The sequence below is a fragment of the Canis lupus genome, chromosome 10, assembly GCF_003254725.2.
Source record: "Canis lupus dingo isolate Sandy chromosome 10, ASM325472v2, whole genome shotgun sequence".
In the NCBI taxonomy this organism is placed as follows: Eukaryota; Metazoa; Chordata; class Mammalia; order Carnivora; family Canidae; genus Canis; species Canis lupus.
Window position 1 is genome coordinate 58,451,967 of NC_064252.1, and position 15,251 is coordinate 58,467,217.

Consider the following 15,251-nt stretch of genomic DNA (forward strand, 5'->3'; position numbering starts at 1 on the left):
GGATACAACTGATGACCCTGGGAAACAATTCCAAGGAAAAGAGACTAGAAACTAGCCTTGGAGGTACTGACTGGCACTAGCACTAAATTAGATTTCTCCTGCTGTTTCCTTCTCAGCAGGGTTTTCCATGGCAACCAAGTGTAAATGGTTCTGCCAGGTGAACAGGTCAGTACAATTACAGCCATTTGTCTTACTACTCTTATTTGTCATATTAGGAAGCTTGCATTTTTGTTTGGGAGCCTATTAAAATTGGTCAAACTTGTCATTGTTTCAGTTCAAAGCTCTAAAAGTTTTTTTGCAAGCAAGGGAAAAATGTATATATATTAAAACTAAATCTAAGTGAGGAATAATTTTCCCTATATAAATTGGAATCAAGTTTTGAATAGAAGAATATAATGAGTTTTAAGTATAAAATCCTATTATGTCTTGGTGGAAGACACAAAGGGCTAGGTTAAATAGCTTTAAAAATCAAATAAGAGTCAGAAGTAAAATATGACTTTGTGAAGCTCAGCACACTCTTATAAATTCATTTTTCTTACCGAAGACAATACACATAACCAATGAATCATTAAACTGAAAACAAACACAGCAAACTTTTCATTTATGAAAAGTAGTAGTGCATGGATTTTAATCACACATACTATCCAACACTGAAGAAACAAAAATCCCAATGTAATATTTTGACTAAGTGGAGATGGTTTTCCTAAAGTGGCTTTAAACAGTGGAGATGCAAATTATTCATGCAACCCTGTGAAATGGCACTGAAACCTGGCACAGGTCTGTTTAGCCTGTATACTGCTGTGTGCCCTGTGAAGTGACCAATATTTTGCTTTCACTATTCATGTGTCAATAATTTTGACCAAGTTTTAAATTGATTTGGTTTTGATTTCCAGGAATAAATCAATTGTAAGTGTCTCAACTTTGTTAATTTAGTTTTAAAAACTGCCATCTTGAGATCTTTCACAGTTCCTTCTATATTGAATGTTCAATTTGAAGTAAAAATAAAAATGTCAACATTAAATGACTTAATTTAATTCTAAGTCTCAAGAAAAATATAGGCTGAAATTGCAACCTTTAGAAATCACAAGCTATTAATACATCACAAAACTGAAAAAGGATTAAAGCCCCATTATTCATTAAATATTTACTACAGTTGACGGTTTGATTTGATTACATTATGTCGATTTCCAGGAAAGATAATACAAGTTCAAATTTATCTGTGCCCAAAGCTACTGATTATTGTGGATCATTTGTTTTGAGCATGATCTGAACTTACAGATGTTTAACTTCTCCTCAAGCATTTATGACAAAACAAAGCAGGATTGCTTGTTCACAGAAGTGAGTAATGTGGCATAAAGGTTCTATTTTAAGCTAATGTATTCCACTTGGGACAACAATGTTCTAAGTTGCAGGAAAAACCAAGCACTTGATTCATGAAAGATGGTAATATTTTGAAAATCCTGCAAGGGAGAGTTTTTTATGTTTCTGAAACGCTATGAAGATGGCCACCGTCCCATTTAATTATGTTCCACTGTTTTCAAATTATGCTATTAACACACATATGAAAACTTCACTGGTAATGACAGTAATGATAGGGTGAAAGTTTTTGATTGTAAAATATTTCTCAGTCTCTCCCCCCACCCTTGCCTACACACACAGACAGACACACACACAATATCTCTCAGTTTCTTCCCCCACCCTTGCCTACACACACACACACACGCACACACACACACACACTGTTTACGTGTGCCATAAATTCTTTGAGCTTTGTTCTACCACCACTTTGGGCATATTAACACAAGGGGTTTTTGGTACACATTTTTGCGTACAGAATAAACAAATATTAGAACCTTTGGAGCTAAAAATAAAAATTGAAGAGAGAAGGGAGAATTCTGTACATCTTGCATGTTTTCTTTATGTATTTCACGGTCTATAAATAGGCAAAGCAGAATGAGAACTACTGATATGATAAATCAATGAATTATGGCTTAATGAAATTTACATACTCTGATCCCCAAGGCAGTGTAATGATATTAATTTTAATAATTCTATTTACATTATAGTAAGGCTCTTGATAGAGTGGATGAGAGGGTTACTCTCCTCTTCCATCAAATACTTTTTTTTCAAATACTTTTTGTGTACGTATTCTCCATAGATAGATTTTTAATCATAGTGATATTTTGAAATGGCTAGCAACCATTATTGTAATGTTTTGCTTGGCTTTTCCTCTTCCTGGATCCAACACTTCACAGGAAGCTCTATGTTTCTTATTTGTAATAATGTTAACATGGGTTTTAATTTTGGCATCTAGGCAAAGATTTGGAAACCAAAGGAATAACAAGGGACTTTTGTTATTTGCATGTCTGGAAGGTTGACAATCTGTGTCTACTGTGCTGGTTATGACTTAGTATAGTGTAGGTCTTAGTGTAGTGTAAATTAGCTGTTTTTAGTAATAGAGTTGAGACTCTGTGTATCACAACTGTATTGCAAGAAATAAATTACTTATACATATTACTAGAAGTTGCACAATCAAATCAAATTGGAATAACCTGCCAGATAATCATTCTAATTATGCCATTTCCCCGTACATTCAGATACCAGTTTTTGAGTGGGAAATATAGTATTGGAATAGCAGCACAAACACAAGGAAATGGTTATAATCCTGGGTAGGTAAATGAGAAAACATGATGCATATATTAACATCATATGAGTGTGTGTGCGTATAGGTGTAAAAATTGTAGAATTACTGATACAGGGTATGGAATGGTGGCTCTAAAATTTTATGTATATATGTGTATATATGTATATATACACACACAGATGAAATAGATTTTATAAATATGTATATATGTATGTATGTGTCACAGATAAAATAGAAAAATCAACATTTCTTTTGATCATAGCACTTTCATTACTAAACACACCGTATATAAATCTTCTGTAAAAGATTTTGTTAGTGCAAGTAAACAGAAAGTAAGGGCTATAGGTTGAGTTTTCAATGACTTATGGAATGGATGTGTTTTGCAAGCCCATTGTAAGTGAACAGTGATTTGATACTCAGTTATTTGTTTGCCTTAATATCATAGACAGATAAAACAAATTGTTTAATTGGCTGTGTATGACACAATTGTTTTTCCATTTGTTTTTCCAAATTCAGTTTCTACCTTTCTCTCCTCTGTGCTATGCTCCAGGAGGTTGATCTGTATGGACTACATCAGCTTTGGTCTATGGGGAATTTTGGCAGGAGATCTGAGAGATGAAGGGAGGAAGGTGAGGTCAGCACATTTATTACCTCAACTCACTCTGGTAGCTCTGTCATTGGTTGGATGAATCCTTAAGTGAAGATCATAACTGTCAGGTAGCCATCTACACAAAGTGCTTTCTTTCTCTCTCCTCTCTTTCCTTCTTTCCCTCTTTCTCCACTCCTACCTCCTGGTGTTCCCACACCTCTGCTTCCAGGTTCCAGTAACTCATTTCTACTCCCATCTTATTGGGCCTAAAAATGGTGATGGTACTCAACTCCCTGATGTTGCTAGTTTGAAATTCTTTAGTCTTTTGAGGTCTCCCGTAACCTTGTCCACGCTTTTAGGAAAACAGTTTCTTAATTAAATATTGCTAAATATAAATATTGCACAGTGTGATGTGCCTTTCCTACTGGCATCTTATCTGATACATTAATCTCTGTGAAATAAATTCTGAAAATAGAAAATGTTCTGGACATTGCCAAATCTTGTTAATTTAATTTAACTTATTTTAATATTACTTATAGAATTGTAATTTTTGTTCCAAATAGAGAGTGCTGTTGTTATGAAAGCCAATTCCCTAATGGCATTTAAAATCAAAGCTCTTTGACAATTTTCATATTAAAGAAGCAAACAATATATGATATCCAGTTCAACTACCATATTGAGATGATGCTATTAAACATTTATTATGACTTTTCAGTCTTGGATGTATCTAATAAAAATATTTGAGATTAACAAGGTATAGTTACTCTGCTGGCCTCAGCTTGTGATGTCCATGGCTTCATTCCTTCTTTTTACCAACTGCTTAGTTGTTTGAACGTGTTAAACTCACTTTCTATTCAGGGCCTTTATATTTGGATAGGTATGCTTTATACATCTTCTCTGTATAGGTATGCTTTATTTATTTATTTTATTTTTTCATTTATTTATGATAGTCACAGAGAGAGAGAGAGAGAGAGAGAGGCAGAGACACAGGCAGAGGGAGAAGCAGGCTCCATGCACCGGGAGCCTGACATGGGATTCGATCCCGGGTCTCCAGGATCGCTCCCTGGGCCAAAGGCAGGCGCCAAACCGCTGCGCCACCCAGGGATCCCTAGGTATGCTTTATATATCTGCTCTGTATCCTTGTGTTTAACTCCTTCATATTACTCAGGTTTTAACTCAATGTCACCTTTGCAGGAGTGACAGATACCTTCTCTGTTCTGTCTAAAATATCCATCCCCCACCTGTTATACTCTATCTTTACCCTGATTCATTTGCTTTCTAAGTGTATTCATTGTCTAAAAATGTATTTCATTATATTATATTTGTATTTATTTATTAGTGATCTTCAACCTTCCCCCCAAATAAATGCCATAGGAAAAAAGACACTTTCTTCAGAGGTAGAATAGTACCTCATAAGCAATATTTTTAGTAGATTTATTGATATATTTCATGTATATATATATATATTACATATAAGTATAGTTCATTCTAAGTTGAATGTTCCATTTGAAATGAAAAAAAAAATGTCAACACTTTCCAGTGGGAAAAAGTCTGTTCAACAAATGGTGTTGGGATAAATGGACAGCAACATGCAAAAGAATGAAACTGGGCCACTTTCTATGTGAGCCTTGAAATCATAATACTTGAGGAGAACGCAGGCAGTAACCTCTTTAATAGTGGCCATAGCAGCTTCTTTCTCAATATGTCTCCTGAGGCAAGGGAAACAAAAGCAAAAATACATTATTGCAACTTCATCAAAATAAAAAGTTTCTATGAAACATCCAACTAAAAGGCAGCCTATGGAATAGGAGAAGATATTCATATGCATTTTGCAAATGACATATCTGATTTGCAAATGACATGTCTGATAAAGGTTTAGTATCCAGAATCTATAAAGAACTTATAAAATTCAACACTCAAAAAATGAATAATCCAATTAAAATGGATGGAAGACATGAATAGACATTTTTCCAAAGGAGACATATAGATGGCCTACAGACACATGAAAAGATGCTCAATATCACTGATCATCAGAGAAATACAAATCAAAACTACAATGAGATAATCACCTCACACCTGTTAGAATGGCTAAAATCAACAACATGAGAAACAAGTACTGGTGAGGATGTGGAGAGAAGGGAACCTTATTGTACTGTTTGGAATGCAGCTGCTCTGGAAACCAATATGGAGGTTCCTCAGAAAGTTAAAAATAGAACTAACCTATGATTGAGCAATTGTGCTACTTAATATTTATCCAAAGAATACAAAAATAGTAATTCAAAGGGATATATGCACCTCTGTGTTTGTAGCAGCATTGTCAACAATAGCCAAATTAGCAGCACCTCCAGATTCAGTTGAAATATTAAATTGTTTTCTTACTTCTCCACTGGCTTTCCAGTTTTTAAACTATCAGTGGCATTTCAAGTCTTCCGAAAACAGTGTGGTAGTATGTGGATGGTCCATTGCACAGTACAGGCAGCATCTAATAACAGTTTCCATTGTAGTATGTTTTCAGATTCTTCAGTAAATCAAATCTTTAATTGAGAAAAATAAAACACAATAGCCAGATCATGGAAACAGCTCAAGTGTTCATCAACTGGTGAATGAATAAAGATGTGGTAAATTTATATACACACACATAATGGAATATTACTCAGCCATAGAAAAGAATGAAATCTTGCCACTTGCAATGACATGGATGGAACTAGACAGTGTTATGCTAAATGAAATAAGTCAGTCAAATTCTGTCAGAAAAAGATAAATACCATATGATTTCACTCATGTAGAATTAAACAAAACAAGTGAACAAAGGGGGAAAAAGAGAAAGAGGGAGGCAAACCAAGAAACAGACTCTTAACTATAGAGAACAAACTAATGGTTACCAGAGGGAGGGGGTGGGAGGGGATGAATAAAATAGGTGGTGGGGATTAAGGAGTGTACTTGCTGAGATGAACACTGGGTGTTGGATGGAAGGATGGAAGTGTTGACTCACTATGTTGTACACCTGAAACAAGTATGACACTGTATGTTAACTAACTGGAATTTAAGTAAAAACTTAAAAAAATAAAGTGAGCTATTTAAATCACAGAGTTGTGCATCCATTACCACAACCAACTTTAAAACATTTCATTACTTCAAAAAGAAACTCTGTACCTCTTAACTGTTTTCTCTCCCCTCACCTCTCCAGACCACTAACCCCTGGCAAACACTAATCTTATATATAAATCCAATGGATTTTCCTGTTCTAGATAAATGGAATCATAGAATATGTGGTCTTGGTCTTTTATGACTAACTTCTTGCACTTGGCATAATGTCTTCAAAGTTTATTCATGTTGTAGCATTTATTAGCATTTTATCCTTTGAACAATATTCTACTGTATGGATATACTATATTTTCTTCTTTGATCAGATAATGGACATTTAGGTTTTTCCCATTTGTTTGTTATTATGAAAAATGCTGCTATGAACATTTTACATATGTTTGCATGTGGACATATATTTTCATTTCTTTTGTATATATACCTAAGCGTAGCACGGATGAGTCATTTGGTGACTATTTTCCAAAGTGTACGCACCATTTTACATGCCTACCAGCAGTGTATAAGGGTTCCAGTTTCTCTATTTTCTCCCCAGCCAAAACATTCCATTATCTGTCATTTTGATTAGAACCATTCTAGCAGATGTGAAGGCAACCACTATTTTTGATTGTATATACAACTCTACTTATTTTAACTTGAGCCAAAGTTAAATCTTAAATATTAAACACAATCATATAATTTTGCTTGTTTGTTTTTATTGATTTTTTAATGAATGCATTAAGTTAGGGATTAGTGATTTTTTTTTATTTTTTTGTTTGAGTAAATACTTTTTGCTTTATCCTATTACCAGGGATCTTCAGTGACTACTGTTATGGACTAGATGTTTGTGTCCTCTCAGAATTCATATGTTGAAACCCTAATCCCCAATGTGATCATGTTTGAAGATGGGACCTTTGGGAGGTCCTTGAGTCATTAAGGTGGAGCCCTCAGAATTGGATTAGTGCACTTACAGCAAGAGACACTAGAGAGCTTGTTCCCTCTTTCTCTTTCTCTCTCCACCATGAGAGCATAACCAGGAAGAGAGCCCACCAGGAACTAAATCAGCTGACACCTCGATCTTGGACTTCCCAGCCTCCAGAGCTATGAGAAATTGCTATGTTTAAGCCACCAAGTCATTGCTATTTTTTTTATAGCACCCTGAACTAAGACAACTGCAATGAATTTATTTTTCTAGAATAATGGTTGTTACTCCAAGTGCTCTATATATTGTGACAATGGATCTCAATTTAGCAATGGGAAAGATAAATTTTATAGTCTCCTTATAATCTAAAAGTACCAGTGAACTTAAAGGCAGGGGCAGAAGTTTACCTGGGGAATAGCGTGTGTGTATGTGTGTCTAGGTGGTGGGGAGGATAAGTATTTTCTTGTTGTTAGGATTATCCCCCCTAAAGAAATAAATGAATCAATTTTGGAACATTTTATTTTTACCCTTTCAAGTACATGCCCTTTGAAAATATGAGGAGGCTCATTTCTTTTATAAGGACTGCAGATTGCATTTTAACAATACAAACTGTCAAATAAGAGGAGGCACATGTTTAGAAGAGGGATTTCAGCAACTTATGGATAAATTACAATCCCATGTCCAACTCTTTTATGATAATAAAAAGGAAATTTTAATGAACACTGGGTGTTGGATGGAAGTGTTATAATGGGGATGATTAATAATAGGAAGATTAATAATAGGAAGAATGACAGTTCTAAGGAGGCAATAAATTGGTACTTTTTTCTTTAATGTTTCATGTTTGTCAAAAGGGTGGCATAACTCTCAAATGCTAATGATATTTTATAATCAAAACAGTGAATTGCCTTCCATAGTTTTCTGTAGCGTACACGGAAATATGTATTCTCTTTTTGTCTCCTTTCTTCTGACAATGATCATAATCTGCTTAAGTAAGAGATAGCTTCTTTGTGTGATACAGCTACAAGATACTCTTGTAGTAACAAGAAAAATGTGCTTTCCACTAAAGTTCAATATTGACTGATAAAAATTACCCTCAAAATGATCACAGAAAAATTGTATACATTATTTATTTTTATTCTCTCTCTAAAATCACCTTTATATTTTAATCCACAGTATTTGGATTATACCTGAGACATATTAGAATATTTTCATGCAGTTTACTGTTGCAAAAAGAAAAAGAAAAATTCTGCTTTGTGGTCTTTTGTATATGTATTTAATAAAATCAATGCAGTTTCTCTGCTCCACCTTCCCTTTCCTTCTCTTCATCCCAACTCCCCTTACTCATATTAAGCTTCTTCTAGTTGGTAGAAAAGACAATTAAAATATATAACAAATAAATATGAACATGTAGATGAAATAAGGGGGGGGATAAAGACTGTGAGAAGGTTTTGAACTGATTAATAACATCTAGTCTGTGTTTTAAAGGTATTGCTCTAGTTGCTGGGTGGGGGCACGGCCACAATAGACGGTTGTGGAGGTAATTGTGGAAGCAAGATTACTCGTAGGAGGCTATTACAATAATTCAGTTGAGAAATAATGATTTTTTGGACTAGTGTGTAGAGTTAGTGATAGGAATAGAATAGTATATCTGGCATACAGGAAAAGAGAAAATGAAGATGTCAAAGATGGCCAGTATGTTGGTGGGGTGACCTAATTTTTAGTGCTGTGGCAACAAAATAAAACAAACAAACAAAAAAAAACACCTGATGCTTAATCTACTCTGTGGACAAAGAAAATAGTGTGGGTAATTCCATGCTTATAAAAGATAATCCATAAAATTAATTCCATGGGTACTTGATAAATGTTGTCATGTGATGTCCAGTGGTTGTTTAATTTTTGTCAAATCACATTAATTTTCAGATTTCCCTATATCTTTTCATAGTTTTCTAAAGGAATAATTGAAAGCAGTTAAGAATCCTTTGATTAAGTAGGAACTTTGTAGAAATTTCACTTTTATCTCTCTGTAGAAATTTCACTTTTCTCTCTCAAAATTGGTATTTCCATCACAGACCTTAAAACATCTTCTGCCAAGAACATAAAGGATTTAACACATTGAATGCAAGATGATGCAAATGGTTTCATCATGTCCTGAAACAAATTAGCTTTATGGAAACAGAACTGAGTCAAAGCATATTAAAATGACCAATAGTTTTAAAAAGTGGAAGAAATGTGCTGTTATGTGTAACTTTGTCTCTCTTTTCAATTCATAATATAATGGACTTTTAAACTTGTGGCTAAATTGTCAAATATTTAGAAACCCTCAAGATTTATACGAATTTCATTGTTCATGGGATATTTTATTGAAGCAAAACTTTGCTTTTAATGAATTTGAGATTTAGAAAATAGTGTGAAATCCAGAATGCTTTCCTTAAGCGATGTTGCTAAATATAACAGAAATAATCTTGCTTCTAGACATTTCCAGTTTCTTGCTGCTGACTACTGCATTATTTTGAAAGTTAGAAACTATACCAAAGATACAAGTAAGCAAATATGAACTATAAGGTTCAAGTTCTGCCTTGAGGAGTCCAGATAACCAATGTCTGAGTTATTTAGAGTGAGATCCAGTATTTTACAAAGTTTCCCTTCTGATGTTCATGTAATACCTCACATTGCACAGATACTACTTGCTCTAAGCCAGAAGTAACAAAGTACAACCTATGCCTGTTTTTGTAAATAATATTTTATTAGAATATAGCTACTGATATTCATTTAGAGTTTTGACAAAGACATTATGGCCCACCAAATCAAGAATGTTTATTCCCTGGCTCTTGAGATTGATACAGATAGATCACGAACAAGTTTCCTGATCTGTGCTCTATACTGTGGATCCAGGTACCCCTCTGGTGTTGTCCCCTCACCACCTTCTCCAGAATTATGCATTTGTCCCTTAATTTCATCTCTTGGAGGCATGAGCCCCAGGCGTCATATTCAAAAATATGGCTAAGACCAAATAGTGATATTTATAGAAGATGTACCAAGCAGGTTAGGATGGTGGTTTATGAGAAGCAGTGACAGCAAGATAGTCATTTACTCATCTGAGTGTTGGCCACATAAGTTTGTTTGGTTTGTGAAAATTCATTGAGCTGCATACTTATAAGATATACACGTAACAGAATTTAATAAAAAGCTGAAACTATGTATTGAGTACTTGTGCATAAAGTGATGAATTATAGAACTGGGAGAGACAAATTTCAAGCAGGGTTTTATTCTACCTAGTCATGGGCCATGCTTCACTGTTCAGGATGCCCCTGTCACTTTTTTACTTAGATGCAACTTTTTAGACTTGATATACTAAAATAGATATAAATTTAAGTATACTTTTGTCTCTATAATACTTTCCTTAGGCACAGGCCATGCTTCTCTGTTGAGAAGCAATTCTTTCTCATTCTCCTTAGCTCAGAGCTGAGAGCCCCACTCAGTTGTACAGAAGACTCCATAGATCCTTCCTTTACCCAAATCCAGATTCCTCCTCACTTCTTAACCTTTCCCAAAGAAAGGAAGAAACACTTCCTCCTCCAAACCTCATAATAATCCCTACAGTAATGTATGGTGACCACAGTGAAGTCAGGCTCTCACATTATTATACAGAATTATTATTTGGTTGTCTTGAATGTCCATTGTGAAAAGAATTTTCCTTTACCATGAAATAACCAAAATGCCTATAAAAGTGCTACCCCCATAAGGCAAAAAAAAGTACAAAAGAGTTATTGACCTTTATGATGACTTCTCTGGGCCCTGAGCAGCAGTTGTTTGATGTATACTTTGACAGCTCCAAAATACCAGTTTGCCCATAATGAGAAGCTCCCAAAATCTGTTGGAAAATTGTCAGGAGAGTACTAAAACAGATTTAGGAATCAGCACTTCATCTTTTGTGTTGCATTGCTTCTTGCTTTATGTGAGAACCTGTGTCTGGACAGCTTTATAGAAAAAATTATTCTAGGGTACAGTATTCAAAGCAGTTTTTAACAAGCACCACTGTGTTTGTGTATAAATTAGTTACTTAGAATCAAACACACTGTTGGAAAAAATGTTTGGCAACTGTATGCACAGTTTAAACAGATATTTTTTCAGCGTCTACACTGAAAAATGAAAACTGAAATTACCCTGGCAAACAAAGAAACAAATACTTGGGTATACATAAAATGATAACTATTCACTTTGAGGCTGTCTCCCTTAAGCAGCTCTTGGTTCTCCCAAACTTAAGTCCATGGAAATTGAATCGTGAATCTTCACTGATCTTTTGCACTCAGAAATGCTCCAGGCACTTCTGCCCTTTCCAACCTCCACATTCCAACCTCCACACTTAGACACATGGACTGTTTATTAAGAACCTGTTCTTTCTTTATCCTTCCTAACTTTCATCATCCTTCTTTGTAGAAGGAGTTAATCTGTTTTATATGGGGTGCTTTCCTGGGAGGTTGCTTCTAGTAATTGTTGGCTGCCCTCGCACTTGGGCACAGGGACCTGAGATGGCTCACTGGTCTATACCTAAAGAGACCTACGGTTTCTCTCTAAACCCAAGTCGTGTTTTGGTTTATTTGTTTTTTAAAGGGTTGGGAAAGCAGACATTGCTGCTTTAATCTTCATTTCATATCATCTCACCTCTAACAAAGCTAGTAAATATTCTTTGAAATGAGTGTCCTTCCAGGTAGGTGGTTTAGAAGGAGAAATAGGCTGTTAGATGAACCACTTTTACCTTTAGAGATATGATCCTCATAGGCTGAACTTCGTGTGGACTTAGATTTTAGGCATGATCTATAAATGATATCTCATTCTGTCAATAATATGACAGCAGTGCTTGAGCTCTCCTGATTATTAGCAGCCTGTACTACAGGTGGGTTTGGGAATGTAAGTAAAAGGATGCATAAAGCACTGTCTCTTACAAACAATAATCTCAGTGTAAGGGGCTTCCTAGTCTGCATCCTAGGAGGGCTGCGGTAACGTGACCAGCTGATTTCCCCAGGACTGAAGGATTTTCAGGATGTGGATTTTCAGTGGTAGAACTAGGAGTCCCAGGCCAACAGGAGCAGTTAGTCACCCCACTGGAGAGATTTGTTCACTTTCTTAAAAACTTTCCCCAGGAGGAGATGCTGAAATCTTTGGGGAAATACAATATAAAGGATGTTTTAGCATATTGTCAAACTAACTCTGTCCAGCTGTGATCACATGTGTTAGCAACTTTTTGTTATAGAGGGCTTTTTGGGCCACGTGGTTTTCACTGCAACTACTCAGTTCTATCACTATAGCGTGAAAGCAGCCAATACATAAATTAATGCACATGGCTGTGTTCTGAGAAAACTTTATTTACAAAAACAGCCTTGGGCTGGATCTGGCCCACTGGCTATCATTTGCCTACTCTAGAGCCAAACTCTCCTTATTTTAAAATTATCCTCCATAGTCTCCATTTCTGTTTAAATATATTTAGGTAAATGCAAACATATATTATCATTTAGTTTACAGGACTTATTAATATCACTGCCATCATAATCTATTTATAGATGTGTCATAGGACTTAAAATATTGCTAACAAAATGTAGGAAAATGTAGAACATAGGGTTACCATTAAAAATGATTATACTAGTCTAATTTCTAGGATAATTTTTAGCCCTTCTAATACTCTAGTGTATTTATTGTGTAAAAAGTCTGAGAAGGAAGGAGGATCTATGAATTGGTGAAGGCTGTATTTACTATATACTTTTATATAGCCCGTGGTGTTTGACTATTTTAATTGTACTCTGTAACTTTGACTTCCCTAATCAAAGTACACATACTCATCATGAGAAATATTTCCACAATCCAAGATGCAAGTAGTGGCACCTTGCAGAGCAACAGTTTAGCTGCATACTGTGGTCCATTCCCTCTCTGCTCCAGCCAGGGTTTCAGTGATTTCATTCTGTTCCTCCTACCTGCTGTACTTCCTTCTGCTATATAAGTTTTTCCCTTGCTCTTCCCTCTTCTTGGAATTTTCTTCTACTTCCTTTTTGTCAAGTGTCTATCTACATACAGATGGGTGAATAAAGAAGAAGTGGTATATCCATGCAATAGGATAGTATCCAACCTTAGAAAAGGAAATACTGTCTCTGTGACAGTATGGATGAACCTTGAGGATGTTATGCTAAGTGAAATAAGCCAGTCACAGAAAGACAAGACTATATGATTTCATTTATATGAGTTATTTAAAATAGACTCATAGAAGCAGAAAATATAATAGTGGTTGCCAGAGCTTTGAGGGTGGGGAACTGGGGAGTTGATATTCAGTGGGAATAAAGTTTCAATTATGTTAGTTGAGTAAGTTCTAGAGATGTCCTGTACAACATAGTGCCTATAATTAATAATACCATATTGCACACTTTAAGATTTGTTAAGAAAGTACATCTTACATTAAGTACTCTTACCATAAAACAAAATAAAACAAAGGGACATAAGGAAACTCTGCAAGGTGTTGGAGGTGTTTATTACCTTGATCATAGTGACAGTATCATACATGTTTGCCTATGTCTGAACTCATCAAATTGTACATGTTAAATTTATACGGTTCTGTATATATCAAATATACCTTAATAAAGCTGTTAAAAAAAAAAAGGACAAAAACCTGACCGTCCTTTGGATTGTAGTTCTACTGTTGCTTCTGCAGGACAGCTTTTCTGAGCTCCCTGAGTAGGACAAAGTCATTTTACAGTCTTGTATCATAGTGTTTCTTGTTTTTTCTTAAAGCATTTTTTGCACCATACAATTTTATGTTTGATACTATAATTATTTCACATATATCTGTCTGTCCCTCTATGTTGTAAACTCTTAACAAGGCAGAGACTATATCTGGCTTTCTCAGCACTCTATGCCAAGAGTATAGTATAGTACCTAATATAGTGAGCAATTAACCAATTGAATAAAGGTATATTGAAAGAATAAAGAAATGAATGAAAATTTAATTTGAAGGAGATAAGAGACAAGATACTTGGGATATAGGAAAACTTATTTTGGTTCAATCAGTATTAGAAGAAATTTTGAAAGAAGAAACTTTGACTTCCCTTTCCATGCAAATATTTAAAAATTTGTACGGGAGACTCCAATGAACAAGATTATCTTTACTTTTTAATTATAGTGCACACTAATAGAGAAGCATACATTAGTATGTAAAATGTTTCAAATCCATAATGAGTTTTTATAGTGATAATGATCATTGGTGTGGAGGATATCAGCCTAACTGAAGTTATTTTTATAATACTGCATTATTTGCAGACCAAGATATTGACAACCAATATTCTAACCAAATCTTTTTTACTTTTCTGGACCTGCTATTAACATTTTTTCTTTGCAGATATGGATATTACATAAAGTGTTGTTTTTCCAAAGTAATGGGAAGATTGAAGCTGTTTCTATATTCAATATGAAACTGAAGTTGTGGGGAGACACCTGAATGGCTCAGTGGTTGAACGTCTGCCTTTGGCTCAGGGCATGATCCCAGAGTCCCGGAATCGAGTCCCACACCAGGCTCTCTGCATGGAGCCTGCTTCTCCTCCCTCTGCCTATGTCTCTGCCTCTCTCTGTGTCTCTTGTGAATACATAAATAAAATCTTAAAAAAAAAGAAACTGAAGTTTGGGATTCATTATGGATTATCTATTATGTGTATGTGTCAGTTAATGGCAGTGTATCTTCAGAGAGCTGTGTTTTTCTTTCTGGAAGACTATAGTGAAATAGGGCCAGCAAAATGTGCATCCAATTGATAGAAAACATGAAAGGACAGTTATGGACCACATTCGTAAAGTCACCTCAAAGTTACTTAAAGAACCCCAGTAGGAGATAATTAAACTTTTTTTTTTTTTTATTTACGATAGTCACAGAGAGAGAGAGGAGCAGAGACAGAAGCAGGCTCCATGCACCAGGGAGCCCGATGTGGGATTCGATCCCCGGTCTCCAGGATTGCGCCCTGGGCCAAAGGCAGGCGCCAAACCGCTGC

General features: G+C 35.2%; 1 long non-coding RNA gene across 1 annotated transcript in view; it reads left to right on the top strand.

Moving 5' to 3' along the window:
• Positions 1-14,861, top strand: part of LOC112672544 (uncharacterized) — a 246,685-nt gene extending 231,824 nt beyond the window's left edge. Inside the window, exons 5-8 of the long non-coding RNA XR_003144350.2 lie at positions 120-165; positions 3,161-3,273; positions 4,184-4,345; positions 14,612-14,861. This is a non-coding gene — a long non-coding RNA (uncharacterized LOC112672544). The remainder of the gene's footprint in view (positions 1-119; positions 166-3,160; positions 3,274-4,183; positions 4,346-14,611) is intronic.
• Positions 14,862-15,251: the final 390 nt, after the last annotated feature.